Genomic DNA, 15,966 nt, shown 5'->3' on the forward strand with positions numbered 1-15,966 from the left:
ACAATGTGGTTCATCACATGACAGAGGTCAAAATGTAGTTTTTCATTACTAGTATAAAAGCTGTATGTCTGTTTGAATTTCTTAAAACTCCTGCAATTTTTGTTTAAACCAGATGAAATTATGTTTATAATCGTTTTAAGTTCCGATGTGAAGTATAGGCTATTTATTTTGCGGAAATATTAGCTATAGAATAAACGTCATATCGATTTCGGATAATGGTCGTATTATATTTGCAGTGATGTCGGTGACCATGTGACGTTCATGCTCGAAGAGGAAATGTCCCTTAAGTTTATATTTTTGAATATTTTGGAAAATGGCATATTTTAAACTTCATTAAAGTCAGTGGCGTGCCGTCATTGGAAGCGGTGGAAGCGGCGTCACTGGAAGGTAAAAACTATACACGTTACACGTGTGTAGTTTCCACCTTCCAATGACCTTCCTGTATTTTCTAAAATATAAATTTTCATGTTTTAGCGTACTTTGAATTAATTAAAATTAATATTTTATTATAACTGCATTATGTATCTTATTACAAATTTCTATACTACATGTGAAAAAAACGATAAGATTGCTATTGTATATTCGAATATCAGTGGCGGAATGGAAGCGCTTACGAGACAGCTTCCACGGCGAGAATAACTGAATGGTGTAAAGCAGCCAGAGGGCATTGGCGCATGCGCTTTACTGAGCACCAACCTCAGCCGGTTTAGCTGGTGTAACTACACACGTGTAACGCTTCCAACGATTCTATCCCTTAGCCACTGGGTAGGGAGCTATCTGACTAAGTGAATTGTTTAAGATTTTAAAAGTAAAGAGTATCCAATGTTATTTTTATGTACGTTTCTTTGCAAAGCTATATTTAATCATAATTTTCTTTTAATTATACTGTAATTATATTGACAGATTTTCAGACAAAAAATCTTTAGAATTTTTATGACTTTTAGATGTTAATAATTTTAATATTATGAAAAACAATTTTCCGAGCGTGTTTTAATTCTTTGAATGAAGTAAATTTGATGGGAAATTTTTTGATTTATCTAAATTACGTAGTGAATCGCATCATTTATATTCGTGTCCGGACTATTATATATTGACAAGTAACTCTTAGACATAAAACATATTATAATTAATGTCGATCCGAACAAAGACGTACTAAAAGAATTATATGATTTACTATCATTAATATTTACGGTACCATCTACCAGTGCGTCTGTTGAGCGCAGTTTTTCCACCACGAAGCAAATTCATACATTGGCCAGGAACACTCGGTCGGAGGAAAAAGTGTCGTCGCTAGCGTCGCTTTCGATAGAAAAAGTGCTTTCAAATACGTCGATGGAGTCGACGACCAGCGACTTTTATGATAAAGTAATTAACGACTTTGCGGAAAAAATCGCCGAATAGAGTTAGTTTATAAAAAATTAAAACACAAGTTTTTCTATCATTGTTTGTATCATATCAATTTGTATTATGTATGTATTATTTGTATTTTAGAACAAAAATAAACAATTTATGTATTTTTGTCATTTCCAGTATTTGTTTAAAACTTTTATGCCAATGTTATGTACCGGACAGGTCTGACCCGTCACGAAAGACGCGAATAAACGGTTAATTTACAGAAAAATTTATTCGTTTAAAAAACATAGGTAAAAGTCGTTTGTAGTCGGATACCCATTGTTTATATCAAACTGCCAGACAGAAACCATAAATCGTGGAAGGAAGTCGTCCTATGATCGGTGGAAAATCGAATTCATTTTCGATTTTCACTTTTCTCGCTCTCCAGGTAAGAGTCTCGTTACGTTTAGTAACGAGGGATCAACCACTCGGGAAGCGTGATTGAGGGAGAACGACCAATCAAAATGGATTAAAGAAAGAACGGAGATTATATCAATCTCCGACAATCGAGGATACCTGGCACTCGGTTAACGTTCCGAATAACCAAAACGTTGTGTGTCAACGCGCAAAAAAAAAACAAAAAAAAACGCAATTTCTCGTCTATTGTGCCAACCCGTAACCCGTGCCACTTCGGACTTAGACCGTGTCCCCGACTCCAACGGACGAAGTCTCCCCGTGCCTTACAGACTCGTCAACGCCACTGTCCCGGAGCCACCTTCGATCGACCATCGAAGAGCCACATCGACGCCTAGGACGTCCGAACGGCTGATTGTCCTAAAGCAAACTATTTTGTACATACTGTATGTTTATTTTATGTTAAATTAAACGGTTTTTGTCAGATACTTGTCGTCTTTGTCTCTACAGCCACCACCCACGTACGAATGGACCCTAGACCATTACTGACGCGCAATTAACTGATTGCCCCTGGAAGTCGGCTTCTTACAGAAACACAGCTTCCCTATCATGAAATGTCACGGCACGCCACTGGTATATTGTATCACTGATTGTACATCGGTTTCGTGGTAATTTATTTCATCTATTAAGAGTTGAATTTTTGGTTTTATAATTTGAATTTGAATGTGTTTTTAGTTTTCTAATTACTCGGCTGTAGAAGTAACTCTCGCAAACAGGTTTACATAACTGCTTGTTTCAAACGAATTTGTACGAGAGAAAGCATGGCGATCGGTCAAAAAAAAAAAAAAATGATCCTCCAAGATTTTTACATTTGTGGACTCGGGATCTTCAACATCGAGAAACGCAAAACGAAGTTGGAAGTTTTTTCCCTGTATGTATGGATGTTAGTAAGTATGTAGGGGGCCCGATTTTGTTTATCTATTCTGAAGCTTAATAATCGAAAATTTCTTACATTTTTTAGGGAGGATTGGGTATTAGGAGGATTGATGTTATTAAATTTTGGTGGTTAAAGGTCGAAGGGTGGAGAGATAAAGGCGAATCGTGTGTCATCTCGAAAGAGGTCGGACTTAATAAAGATTTTACTCCTGTATTTACAACTTTTTTAAGAAACTCATCTTATCAAAATTGAGCTTTTTGCCATTTTATAATAATTAATAATATGAAACGTTTTTAATAAAATCTCATAACAGATGGCGTCATGCACATTTTAAACTTTATTGCCAGGAAAGTAACATCGTTGCTGGAGTATTTAACATACATTTTCAGATAGGTTTTTAAAAAATTTTTTTTGAATAGGTTAAAATTTCCCAACATTATTATGTTTTTATTTTCTACGCTGCGAAATGAATTTCTTTTTTACAATTAGCAAAGTATTTCCTTTAATTATATTGTCTGTCAAAAATTTTAAAACAGTTTTTCTTATTTTTTTAATTTTACCACTGGCAAATATTTATTTACAGAAAGTATTAATATCATAGAAGAATTCAAGAGATTCATTTTAACTAAGCTCATCCCTCGTTTAATCCAAAATAAATCCATTAAAATATAACAAAAGTAGAAAGTTATATTCTAAAAATGTGATAATTATAAATTCAACTTTTTTCGTTCGATCTGAAAGTAATTTTAAGAAATTCAAATACAGTAATGCCATTAAAGGTAGAAAAACAGAAAAGAACAAAATGAATTGCTATAATGGCATCTTTCCTGTAGCGATACTTGACACAACAGAAAAACTGACATCTTGTGCTATTGTACTGTACGATAAAATCGCAGAGTGCAACTTCGTTACTTGCTTTCTTAAATATATTTTATAAGCGGGGAAACTAATGAATCCAATTCGATGCATTAATGAACTTATTATATATAGGTATACAATCTGATACCTTATTTCTTTCAATTTTCTCATTTCACTCTATTAAACACGTCACCAGCGCCGTAAGTAGCCTTTTATGCGCCCGGTGCGAACATCTGTAACTACAGGAGCTATAACCTTTTCATCTTGAGGGGTCTTAGGCTCTCTCAGAATAATAATTTTTCACGGTCTGCCCCAAAACTTGGTCCAGGTCGTTTCTGCGCCCCCAGGGTCTACGCCCTGTGCCTGGGCACCGCTGGCACCGCCCTAGTTACGGCACTGCACATCACTATTGTATATAATCCCGTATACAATCACAATTAGTGTATTTCAATAATGTATATGCAATGCGAACAATTGCATTTTCGACCATTCTTAACGTCTTGTGATTAAGAGGACGTTTTTAAACTCCACGGTGTGAGCAACACCGTAGGGTTTGCTAGTTGGGGAGCGATAAATTACTTACGCCATAATTTTAATTGTTGACGGCACCAAAGGAAAATTTAAATAAATATGAGCACGAACGTATTAATTTAAGTATCTATATTTAAATTAATTTTATATACACATATGTATATAAAATTAATTTAATTTATATTACACATTACACACATATGTATATACTGTATATGTGTAATGTGTAATATATGCTAAGATAGAAAGAATCGTATATAATGTGTTATATATGTAACACATTATATACACATATGTATATATTGTTGATACGTGCTTTTTGTCTTTAATTACTTACATTATGCTTGTGTCCACTTTGGACATTCTTGTGAAAACGTCCAAAGTGAGCACAAGCACAATATATGTATATATTGTATTCACATACAAAACTAGAAATTCTCCCGTCAAGCATGACGAAATAATCATGAGAAAATAGAGATTGAAGAATTGAGAAAAACTTCAAGTCGTACTTGATGTTGTTATGCTTTTTCTGCAGCCCTTGACAAGGCCATTCTTATTCGATGTTGCTCAAGTCGGACTTCACGGCCTTCAGTGGTGTGGTTGTTCTTATTCTTTTAAATCTAGAATTTACCTGAGTTTACTCTTATACTACGTTCGCACACAATCCACGACTCACTTCGATCTCGATTTACCTACAATCTTGATTTTGACTGTCGCCAGTCGAACGTCGTGCTGTTCGCACAGGTAGTCCGCTTGAGAAAAACCTGGCTATTACACGCGATGATAAAACTGACATAACTACGTGGTAAGTCACGAACAACTACAAACGAAATGGAAGTTTTGGTTAGAAATAAATAAGTACTTTTTCTTGCCATATATCTAATAATAGACAGATGTCATCGTCTTTCCAAATACAGTATCTTTTTTCTCTGTCGATACCCCGACACGTGTTCCTCAGCCATCTTGTATTTTCTCGCGCGCGTGGGATTGTGGGATCTCTCTTATCACTGGATCTAGTTTCAAGAACTCTCTCGAATCAATCGCGTTTGAGCCTCGCTTCAGTAGAGATTGAAACGGTCGAGGGTGGGCGCACCAAGGCATAGTCGCCGACCTTGGTCACAATCTAGATTAAAATGCTCCGTGCGAACGGGGTATTACGCTTTCACCTAGGCATTTTTTCGACAAAAAGTCGGGTCTGTTTAATTTCACGTTTATAAAACAAAGATGAATTGTATGTACCGTACATTAGATGAGCGATAACACTTTTTAAATAACGGGCTCGTTACATCGTTACTTCTGATTGGATAACAGAACGTCACGTAATCACTGTGAAAAGAGTTTAAAGATGCGGCTATCATTTTTAAGTTTAACTTTAATGAAGTTTGAAATATGCCATTTGCCAAAATATTCAAAAATATAAACTTAAGGGACATTTCCTCTTCGAGCATGAACGTCACATGGTCACCGACATCACTGCAAATATAATACGACCATTATCCGAAATCGATATGACGTTTATTCTATAGCTAATATTTCCGCAAAATAAATAGCCTATACTTCACATCGGAACTTAAAACGATTATAAACATAATTTCATCTGGATGAAACAAAAATTGCAGGAGTTTTAAGAAATTCAAACAGACATACAGCTTTTATACTAGTAATGAAAAACTACATTTTGACCTCTGTCATGTAATGAACCACATTGTTGTAGTTCAGATCCTTTTAAGACGTAATAAGGATATGATAATTGTACAAAATAAAAAAAGTGTTGCATATGCCCATCAAAAATGGACAAAGAAAACACGCCATTAAGTGAAGACATCAAAAAGCAAAGGGCTCGTCCGGGAATTGAACCCGGGACCTCTCGCACCCTAAGCGAGAATCATACCAAATAAAGTTTGTAAATGTCATTTCTTCAATATTTATTTCTGTCTAAAAACATTTTAAACAAATTTTTTTATGAAAATTTAATTGTTTTGTCATGCTTGACGAGATAATTTCTAGTTGTAAATAGTTTCACAAGGTGAAATCAAAATTTTCTCAAATAAACTATAACTATAGTAACAACACAAGAACACTACTTATATTCTGCAAAAGAAAAAACATTGTCCGAAAAAAATCTACAACGGGCTGACTTGTGAGTACGGTACGGATCAGATTGATCTGAGCACACTATAAATAAAAAATCATATGGCCGAGAGTAAAGATGACAACTAACCTTCAAGACTCGGCTCGTACGCGATTAAAAAAGTATTGGTATGTTGAGGGTTAAATACTATACTTACCGTTTAAACTCTGATTTTATCTTCTTTATAATAATTCAACAAAATCTAGAAAATAGCTAAATTCGAGATGAAACCATTTAGATTTTGATCCCTTGTCTAGTTGCCTAAATCCCAAATCTTGGAATAAAGAAAACAATTTAGATTTTTATGAAAACAAATAGATTCTGAAGTGGCAGTCTTGCCCAACATGTGATACAGATTTCAAGGTTTTGACTTAAAATAAAATGGCGGTCGATAGTACCCGTCGTTGCCACCAAGAGCACTGTATCAAAGATAACAGCCATTCTACATACAATATTTTAGCTCGTTGGTGAAAACTGAGTTTTATAATTATTTAAAATAAAAAAATACTTTTTAAACAGAAATCATAACATTTTGAAATTTCCATTCTACCAATGAAATGCGCGCGGAAAATGGTAACATCGAATGGCGCCGTAGCTTAGTTGGTTAAAGCGCCTGTCTTGTAAACAGGAGATCGCGAGTTCGAATCTCGTCGGTGCCTCGATATTTTTGTTGTGTCTATTTGCTACTTCAATTCTATTCCATATTATATGACTAATCTCAATAATAATTGTCTAAATCTCAAATCCAGGAATAAACAACACAATTTAGATTTTTATGAAAAAAAAAAAATTCTGAAGTGACAATTCTGTCCAATTCAGTGTTTTGACTTAAAATAAAATGGTGGTCGATAGTACCCGTCGTTACCACCAAGAGCGCTGTATCTAAGGTCACAGCCATTCTATATACAATATTTTAGCTAATTGGTGACAACTGAGTTTTACATTTATTTTGATGTTGATGACATTTGATGTTTATAATTATTAAAAATATAAAGAGTTTTTTAAACAGAAATGAAAGCATTTATATAATTCCATTTTATCTACCAACGAAATGCGCGCAGAAAGTAATAACGTCGAATGGTGCCGTAGTTTAGTTGATTAAAGCGCCTGTCTTGTAAACAGGAGATTGCGAGTTCAAATCTCGTCGGTGCCTCGATTTCTTTTTTTTTTTTTTTTTGTTTCTATTTGCTATTTCGATTTAGAACGACTTAGTTGTAACTGGAATGCGGTTAACGTTTAAATTTGCAGAGAAAATTACATTTTGTAGTTTATCTTAGTAGTCTGATCCTAGGTTGTGGTTAAAAGCTATCTGGCATATTGCGATCTATTCTGTTACGACATCGAACTTCACGTCGGATCGCGTACCTGTATCGAAAACTGTCCGACCCACATCGATTTTTAATCAATTATTGATATGTGGCAACGAGTGATGCACAATTTGTCGTTACAAAATTTGATATTAATTAAACTATTTCCCGAAACTTGTTATCTTGTTTTTCGGAAATGTTGTCGTAACCGAGTGATAGATAAGATATGAAAAATATTGGAAACACGAGATTACTTATTGAAACAAGCTAACAAATCACGGGTGAGCATAGGGGCGCCGTGGCTTAGTTGGTTAAAGCGCCTGTCTAGTAAACAGGAGATCGCGAGTTCGAATCTCGTCGGTGCCTCGATTTCTTTTGTTGTTTCTATTTGCTATTTCGAACGATTTCGTTGTAACTGGAATGTGGTTGACGTTACACTTTAAACAATTTTCGGGAAAAAATTGCATTTTGTTGTTTAACTCAGTAATCTGATTGTAGATAAAAGCTGTTTTTGACATATCTTTCTGAATTCCTTACAAACTGCAATAGAGTAAAATTGTGCTCTGTTCGTAGATGCTATTTTAAACCGAAGAGGGATCGCTCTTTGTATCTATACACAAAGTGATCGCGCTGCGGTAATGGTCAATTACAGTTGTGCGATTTTAACAAATTAAAATCAATAGAAGTTAAATGATACAATTTATCTTATATATTGATTATGATTTCTGTGCACTGAGTTGTCACTAACGAGCTAGTTCGGATAGTTCCAGCCGAAATGTGTGTACTTTTCTTATGCTTGACTTTGAAAATTTTCCGAACATTTGTGTTCTTTCCTGGATATCCAGAACCTTCTCTCCTTCCGAGATTCTACAGAACTTTCTTTCCTTGGGACTATCTTTTCAAGAAACATGTCGAATCAGTTTTTAATTTTGTGAACGGTTGTAACATTTCAACTGATTAAGTATTAAACAAAGAATGAACGTCTCTCTTCCAATAAATAGCATTTTAATGGATTAACGAGTTATTTCTCATCCTGAAAACACACTCCCACATACGTGACTTTCCAGCGTCGTCCAACCATTGCGCTCTCGGTCCAAAATTCAAAAAAGTTAAAAATTTTGTTTCTGCGATATCCGATTCTGATTAAAATCACATGACCTAGCAGTTTTGTACTTTTATGCATTCATATAAAGTAAAATCAAGCGCACAATAAAACTAATATTTTTTCTACTTTAACTTTGATGTGGCATGAGTGGATATACAAATAATTTGAATCTTTAATATATTATTTTATTATACGTAAAGAAATTTAAACAGCCATTCTAAAATTTTCAAAAATAAATTTCAAAATTTAGTTTTTACCTATCTGAATAAAGATCATTGTAATATAATCTACATGTTAAATATTCACTGTTAATTTAGCATTACATCAGTTTTGATCTTACTTTTGCCCGGGAAACGCCGGGCTTACCTGCTAGAATATAATATTATATTAATAAGTGTTTGTCATTTGATTTAACTTAAGCATATTTAAACACGAGTGCTATTTATATTACGTTAATGTTAATTATCGCGGTTTTTTTTAATTAATTTGATTTAAAATCGACTGTGGCGCGTATCGATAAACGAAAATAGTTATCTTTTCTTCTGCATGCGCATTAAAGTGTAATTTAAGCTTCAAAGAAGGTAAAAAAAAGCGTGCTCCCCATACACTAACATTTTTCCTTCCAAAATACCCCGATTTTTTTTCATTTCTGGACGTTTCTAGGTTTACTGAGTCCAAACATGTCAAAAATTTCGGGAGGGTTATGTTTTGACACATCGCCATACTTTCCTTCTGTTAACAGAACCGAGAAAGTAATGAGACTTTTTAACAAACTTGAAAGGATTTTAAAGGCGTATTTTTTAGCCCATTCGCAACTTTTGCTTTTAGTCATCTCCACAAAATATTGGTGATAACATTATTAGTTTGTAAAAGAAACAACGTTATCGCCAGTAAATAAATTATTATAGTTTAGATAAAATTCATTCTTATCAAGTGAAAATTAGATTTAAAAATTGCAACGAAACCTTTAGTTTCATAATCGTCATTTTATTAAGTTTCACAACTTTTAATCGAAATTTTGGGCTGATTTTTTGTCAGTAACTTTTCTGATCGAGCTACAACCTATCTCTGTTTTTCGTACACTTGCGAGTTAACACCATGCCATATTATAATTAACTTCGTGGTCTGACGGTTCGAAAATAAATATAAGACCACAACGAATGCATCTGCAAATACAAATATTTCATTACTCGATATCTGTATGTATCTTTAAATATACTTATTGATAATTAATTATCGTTAAATTGAAACTATACAGATATTCGAAACACCTGTAGAGACAAAAATATAATTTCAATTGCCTGACTTCATTATTTAAAATCCTTTGTTCTAATCTAGGAAATACTTGGTATTAATTTTATTGTAAAAAATGTTAGTATTTTACATTAACTAAACAGATAATAAAAGGGAAGTAAACAATTTTAATTTGCGACTCGTTATACTCTCATCTCTGGTAGAATAACAGTGATTTACCACAATTTTGAATATTTCGGGAGGATTCGATTCGAGCAATTCTTAGGATTTGGATTAAATTTGAGTCTAAATTCTTTCTTTGTATCAAAAATCTTATTTTGATCATCAGACGAAGATAAAGAATGCCAGATTTAGCTTTTGTCCTCTTGTCGCTCAAAATACGTCATAAAAAGGATAAGTAACAATCTTCCTTATTTCTTAACATTCATAAAAGTCGAAAATTTACATAACACTTATGTAATTCCCGAAACAAACAGTTGCAACCGTAGATAGCCTTCAAAATTTTTGTACCAAGTAAAGTTTGTAAATGCCATTTCCTCAATATTTATTTCTGTCTAAAAACATTTTAAACAAATTTTTTATGAAAATTTAATTGTTTTGTCATGCTTGACGAGATAATTTCTAGTTGTAAATAGTTTCACAAGGTGAAATCAAAATTTTCACAAATAAACTATAACTATAGTAACAACACAAGAACACTACTTATATTCTGCAAAAGAAAAAACATTGTCCGAAAAAAATCTACAACGGGCTGACTTGTGAGTACGGTACGGATCAGATTGATCTGAGCACACTATAAATAAAAAATCATATGGCCAAGAGTAAAGATGACAACTAACCTTCAAGACTCGGCTCGTACGCGATTAAAAAAGTATTGGTATGTTGAGGGTTAAATACTATACTTACCGTTTAAACTCTGATTTTATCTTCTTTATAATAATTCAACAAAATCTAGAAAATAGCTAAATTCGAGATGAAACCATTTAGATTTTGATCCCTTATCTAGTTGCCTAAATCCCAAATCTTGGAATAAAGAAAACAATTTAGATTTTTATGAAAACAAATAGATTCTGAAATGGCAGTCTTGCCCAACATGTGATACAGATTTCAAGGTTTTGATTTAAAATAAAATGGCGGTCGATAGTACCCGTCGTTGCCACCAAGAGCACTGTATCAAAGATAACAGCCATTCTACATACAATATTTTAGCTCGTTGGTGAAAACTGAGTTTTATAATTATTTAAAATAAAAAAATATTTTTTAAACAGAAATCATAACATTTTGAAATATCTATTTTACCAACGAAATGCGCGCGGAAAATGATAATATCGAATGGCGCCGTAGCTTAGTTGGTTAAAGCGCCTGTCTTGTAAACAGGAGATCGCGAGTTCAAATCTCGTCGGTGCCTCGATTTCTTTTTTTTTTTTTTTTTGTTTCTATTTGCTATTTCGATTTAGAACGACTTAGTTGTAACTGGAATGCGGTTAACGTTTAAATTTGCAGAGAAAATTACATTTTGTAGTTTATCTTAGTAGTCTGATCCTAGGTTGTGGTTAAAAGCTATCTGGCATATTGCGATCTATTCTGTTACGACATCGAACTTCACGATACAGATTTCGATACAGATCGAGTATCTGTATCGAAAACTGTCCGACCCACATCGACTTTTAATCAATTATTGATATGTGGCAACGAGTGATGCACAATTTGTCGTTACAAAATTTGATATTAATTAAACTATTTCCCGAAACTTGTTATCTTGTTTTTCGGAAATGTTGTCGTAACCGAGTGATAGATAAGATATGAAAAATATTGGAAACACGAGATTACTTATTGAAAGAAGCTAACAAATCACTGGGGAGTATAAAGGCGCCGTGGCTTAGTTGGTTAAAGCGCCTGTCTAGTAAACAGGAGATCGCGAGTTCGAATCTCGTCGTCGCCTCGATTTTTTTGTTGTGTCTATTTGCTACTTCAATTCCATTCCATATTATATGACTAATCTCAATAATAATTGTCTAAATCTCAAATCCAGGAATAAACAACACAATTTAAATTTTTATGGAAAAAAAATTCTGAAGTGACAATTCTGTCCAATTCAGTGTTTTGACTTAAAATAAAATGGCGGTCGATAGTACCCGTCGTTGCCACCAAGAGCGTTGTATCTAAGATCACAGCCACTCTATGTAGATTATTCTAGCTCGTCGCGTAAGACGTATCTTTACATTTTTATCCATTAATCTAATTATTTGTCCGAAATATTCGCCTTAAACTTCATTTTGTTTATAAATCATTTACAGATTACGTTTAAAAATGTATTATTATTTTTATTTTTATTTTTCGATATAATGGCTTAAAACAAAACAAATTGTTAATACACGTACTAAAAATTTACTTCCCTCCTGAGTTTGAAACGTGACATCGCACAACTCTTTCAAATTTCTCATCTCTATGAAAACTTTTTGCATATCTTCAAAGCTATTCATTTCCATTGACAAGCAAATATAGTAAAATTTATTCGGTTTTCACAAATTTTAGTATTTTCTTTCTTCAAACACATAGATTAAAATAGCATATTCAGATTACTCGAAGAAAAGAAGTTTCAAGCCAGCGATTTCTATTTCATGTTCATAGTAGTAGTTCGTTTTTTTTTTTCTTAATTTTAACTTTTTGTTTATTTATTGTGTAATATCCGCGTCGTATAAATAAAGTGTTTACAACTGCACTCTGTCGAGTCATTTTTTCATGAAAATTACAATTAATATGTAGAGCGATAAAAATATTGATGTATTTCTACATATTAATTAATTTCGGTTTACATTTATTTTCTGGTTTTACATGTAGCTATCTATTGAAAAAAAAAATTCAAGAAACTAATGAAGTAAATTTAACTCTTACAAAAAGAAATATAATTTTAAATAAATAAATAAATAAATAAATAAATACAGTCAAACCTGTTTTTATGCGGTGGATAGGGACCGCATAAAAAAACGCATAAAAAAATCGCACGAAACTTCACGAGTGGCTATAAAAAATAGTTTTCGCAACACAATTAAAAAAATATTTTTTTATGCGGTCAATAGGGACCGCATAAAAAAAGTCTCACATAGAAAATAACTCAAAACCGTACGAAGTAGAATTTATTGACAACAGATGTCAGCACTTGACTGCATCGTCTCGTCTATCGTTTATTTATTTATTTCATGTATTCATTTAATTTAGTAATTAAATGAATTCAATATATATATATATATATATTGTATTTATTTAATTACTGCGGCAATGATATAGTGCGAAATAGACGTGCCATTATGCCATTACTGCGACAAGTTCCACATAGCACTTGCTTGCTTGGAGTAGTGTTTTGCTCCTGTACGTTATACTTTTCCTGCTAGCAATAGAGCTGTGCCGGTTACGTATCTAACTCCGTTCATAAGACATTTCTGAATTGAAATAACGTGACTTTTGGTTTTCTTTGGCAGTTCGCATATAGTAAATTCGGGTCTGCTGCCAGAAAGATTTCCATATCTGATCTCGGCATTCAACTATCTAACTCCGTTCTCGAGATTAGGTATAGACAGCAGACGGAAGACAGTGAATTTATAGGTCTAAAATTTTTTCAAAATGCAGTTCAATAATTACTCTCCAGTAATCGGTGTTCGGTGGTTTCATCCACCGAACACCGATAGTTCGCGCATGGCCAACAGACTGGCCACTTTTCCGGATTTTCTTCACGTTATTAGCACTTAAATAGGGAACAGCTTTATATAAAAGTCTTCCCGGAAAGCATCCTCTTTGGCAGATCGCTCATGTGTCACATATCCACAACTAAATAAACCAAACCAATTTTAATAATTTTTTCTATAACATTCTATTCCCGGACAAGCCCTCTTATTTATTGTGTATAGCCTAATAGCGGTAATTTCGAACGATGTCCGTTACGTGTAGAAGTTCGTATTATTCGTTTTCTGGTAGGTACGACTTGCTCACGCGTAATGTAATGGTTTCTTTTGTTTTTTGCTTAAGAAAAAGTGTGTACTGTTTGAGTAATGTATTGGAAATTGTAGAACGTGGCTCGTTGGTCTAGCGGTATGATTCTCGCTTAGGGTGCGAGAGGTGCCGGGTTCAATTCCCGGACGAGCCCTTTTCTTTTCGATGTATGCACTTAATAACCTGTTTTCTTTGTCCATTTTTGATGGGCATAAGCAACTTTTTTTTTTTATTTTGTACAATTATTATATCCTTATTACGTCTTAACAGGATCTGAACTACAACAATGTGGTTCATCACATGACAGAGGTCAAAATGTAGTTTTTCATTACTAGTATAAAAGCTGTATGTCTGTTTGAATTTCTTAAAACTCCTGCAATTTTTGTTTAAACCAGATGAAATTATGTTTATAATCGTTTTAAGTTCCGATGTGAAGTATAGGCTATTTATTTTGCGGAAATATTAGCTATAGAATAAACGTCATATCGATTTCGGATAATGGTCGTATTATATTTGCAGTGATGTCGGTGACCATGTGACGTTCATGCTCGAAGAGGAAATGTCCCTTAAGTTTATATTTTTGAATATTTTGGAAAATGGCATATTTTAAACTTCATTAAAGTCAGTGGCGTGCCGTCATTGGAAGCGGTGGAAGCGGCGTCACTGGAAGGTAAAAACTATACACGTTACACGTGTGTAGTTTCCACCTTCCAATGACCTTCCTGTATTTTCTAAAATATAAATTTTCATGTTTTAGCGTACTTTGAATTAATTAAAATTAATATTTTATTATAACTGCATTATGTATCTTATTACAAATTTCTATACTACATGTGAAAAAAACGATAAGATTGCTATTGTATATTCGAATATCAGTGGCGGAATGGAAGCGCTTACGAGACAGCTTCCACGGCGAGAATAACTGAATGGTGTAAAGCAGCCAGAGGGCATTGGCGCATGCGCTTTACTGAGCACCAACCTCAGCCGGTTTAGCTGGTGTAACTACACACGTGTAACGCTTCCAACGATTCTATCCCTTAGCCACTGGGTAGGGAGCTATCTGACTAAGTGAATTGTTTAAGATTTTAAAAGTAAAGAGTATCCAATGTTATTTTTATGTACGTTTCTTTGCAAAGCTATATTTAATCATAATTTTCTTTTAATTATACTGTAATTATATTGACAGATTTTCAGACAAAAAATCTTTAGAATTTTTATGACTTTTAGATGTTAATAATTTTAATATTATGAAAAACAATTTTCCGAGCGTGTTTTAATTCTTTGAATGAAGTAAATTTGATGGGAAATTTTTTGATTTATCTAAATTACGTAGTGAATCGCATCATTTATATTCGTGTCCGGACTATTATATATTGACAAGTAACTCTTAGACATAAAACATATTATAATTAATGTCGATCCGAACAAAGACGTACTAAAAGAATTATATGATTTACTATCATTAATATTTACGGTACCATCTACCAGTGCGTCTGTTGAGCGCAGTTTTTCCACCACGAAGCAAATTCATACATTGGCCAGGAACACTCGGTCGGAGGAAAAAGTGTCGTCGCTAGCGTCGCTTTCGATAGAAAAAGTGCTTTCAAATACGTCGATGGAGTCGACGACCAGCGACTTTTATGATAAAGTAATTAACGACTTTGCGGAAAAAATCGCCGAATAGAGTTAGTTTATAAAAAATTAAAACACAAGTTTTTCTATCATTGTTTGTATCATATCAATTTGTATTATGTATGTATTATTTGTATTTTAGAACAAAAATAAACAATTTATGTATTTTTGTCATTTCCAGTATTTGTTTAAAACTTTTATGCCAATGTTATGTACCGGACAGGTCTGACCCGTCACGAAAGACGCGAATAAACGGTTAATTTACAGAAAAATTTATTCGTTTAAAAAACATAGGTAAAAGTCGTTTGTAGTCGGATACCCATTGTTTATATCAAACTGCCAGACAGAAACCATAAATCGTGGAAGGAAGTCGTCCTATGATCGGTGGAAAATCGAATTCATTTTCGATTTTCACTTTTCTCGCTCTCCAGGTAAGAGTCTCGTTACGTTTAGTAACGAGGGATCAACCACTCGGGAA

At 33.5% G+C, this 15,966-nt stretch overlaps 6 non-coding genes across 6 annotated transcripts; all 6 read left to right on the forward strand.

Moving 5' to 3' along the window:
- The first annotated feature begins 6,788 nt into the window (after window positions 1-6,788).
- Window positions 6,789-6,862, forward strand: TRNAT-UGU (transfer RNA threonine (anticodon UGU)). The gene has a single exon. It is a non-coding gene; the product is annotated as a tRNA-Thr (tRNA).
- Window positions 6,863-7,282: 420 nt separating this feature from the next.
- Window positions 7,283-7,356, forward strand: TRNAT-UGU (transfer RNA threonine (anticodon UGU)). Its single transcript has one exon. It is a non-coding gene; the product is annotated as a tRNA-Thr (tRNA).
- Window positions 7,357-7,802: 446 nt separating this feature from the next.
- TRNAT-AGU (transfer RNA threonine (anticodon AGU)) lies at window positions 7,803-7,876 on the forward strand. The gene has a single exon. It is a non-coding gene; the product is annotated as a tRNA-Thr (tRNA).
- A 3,327-nt stretch (window positions 7,877-11,203) lies between these two features.
- TRNAT-UGU (transfer RNA threonine (anticodon UGU)) lies at window positions 11,204-11,277 on the forward strand. Its single transcript has one exon. It is a non-coding gene; the product is annotated as a tRNA-Thr (tRNA).
- A 460-nt stretch (window positions 11,278-11,737) lies between these two features.
- TRNAT-AGU (transfer RNA threonine (anticodon AGU)) lies at window positions 11,738-11,811 on the forward strand. The gene has a single exon. It is a non-coding gene; the product is annotated as a tRNA-Thr (tRNA).
- A 2,127-nt stretch (window positions 11,812-13,938) lies between these two features.
- Window positions 13,939-14,010, forward strand: TRNAP-AGG (transfer RNA proline (anticodon AGG)). Its single transcript has one exon. It is a non-coding gene; the product is annotated as a tRNA-Pro (tRNA).
- Window positions 14,011-15,966: the final 1,956 nt, after the last annotated feature.

Source organism: Centruroides vittatus, unplaced genomic scaffold, assembly GCF_030686945.1.
Source record: "Centruroides vittatus isolate TY-2023 unplaced genomic scaffold, ASM3068694v2 scaffold_324, whole genome shotgun sequence".
NCBI classification, from domain to species: Eukaryota; Metazoa; Arthropoda; class Arachnida; order Scorpiones; family Buthidae; genus Centruroides; species Centruroides vittatus.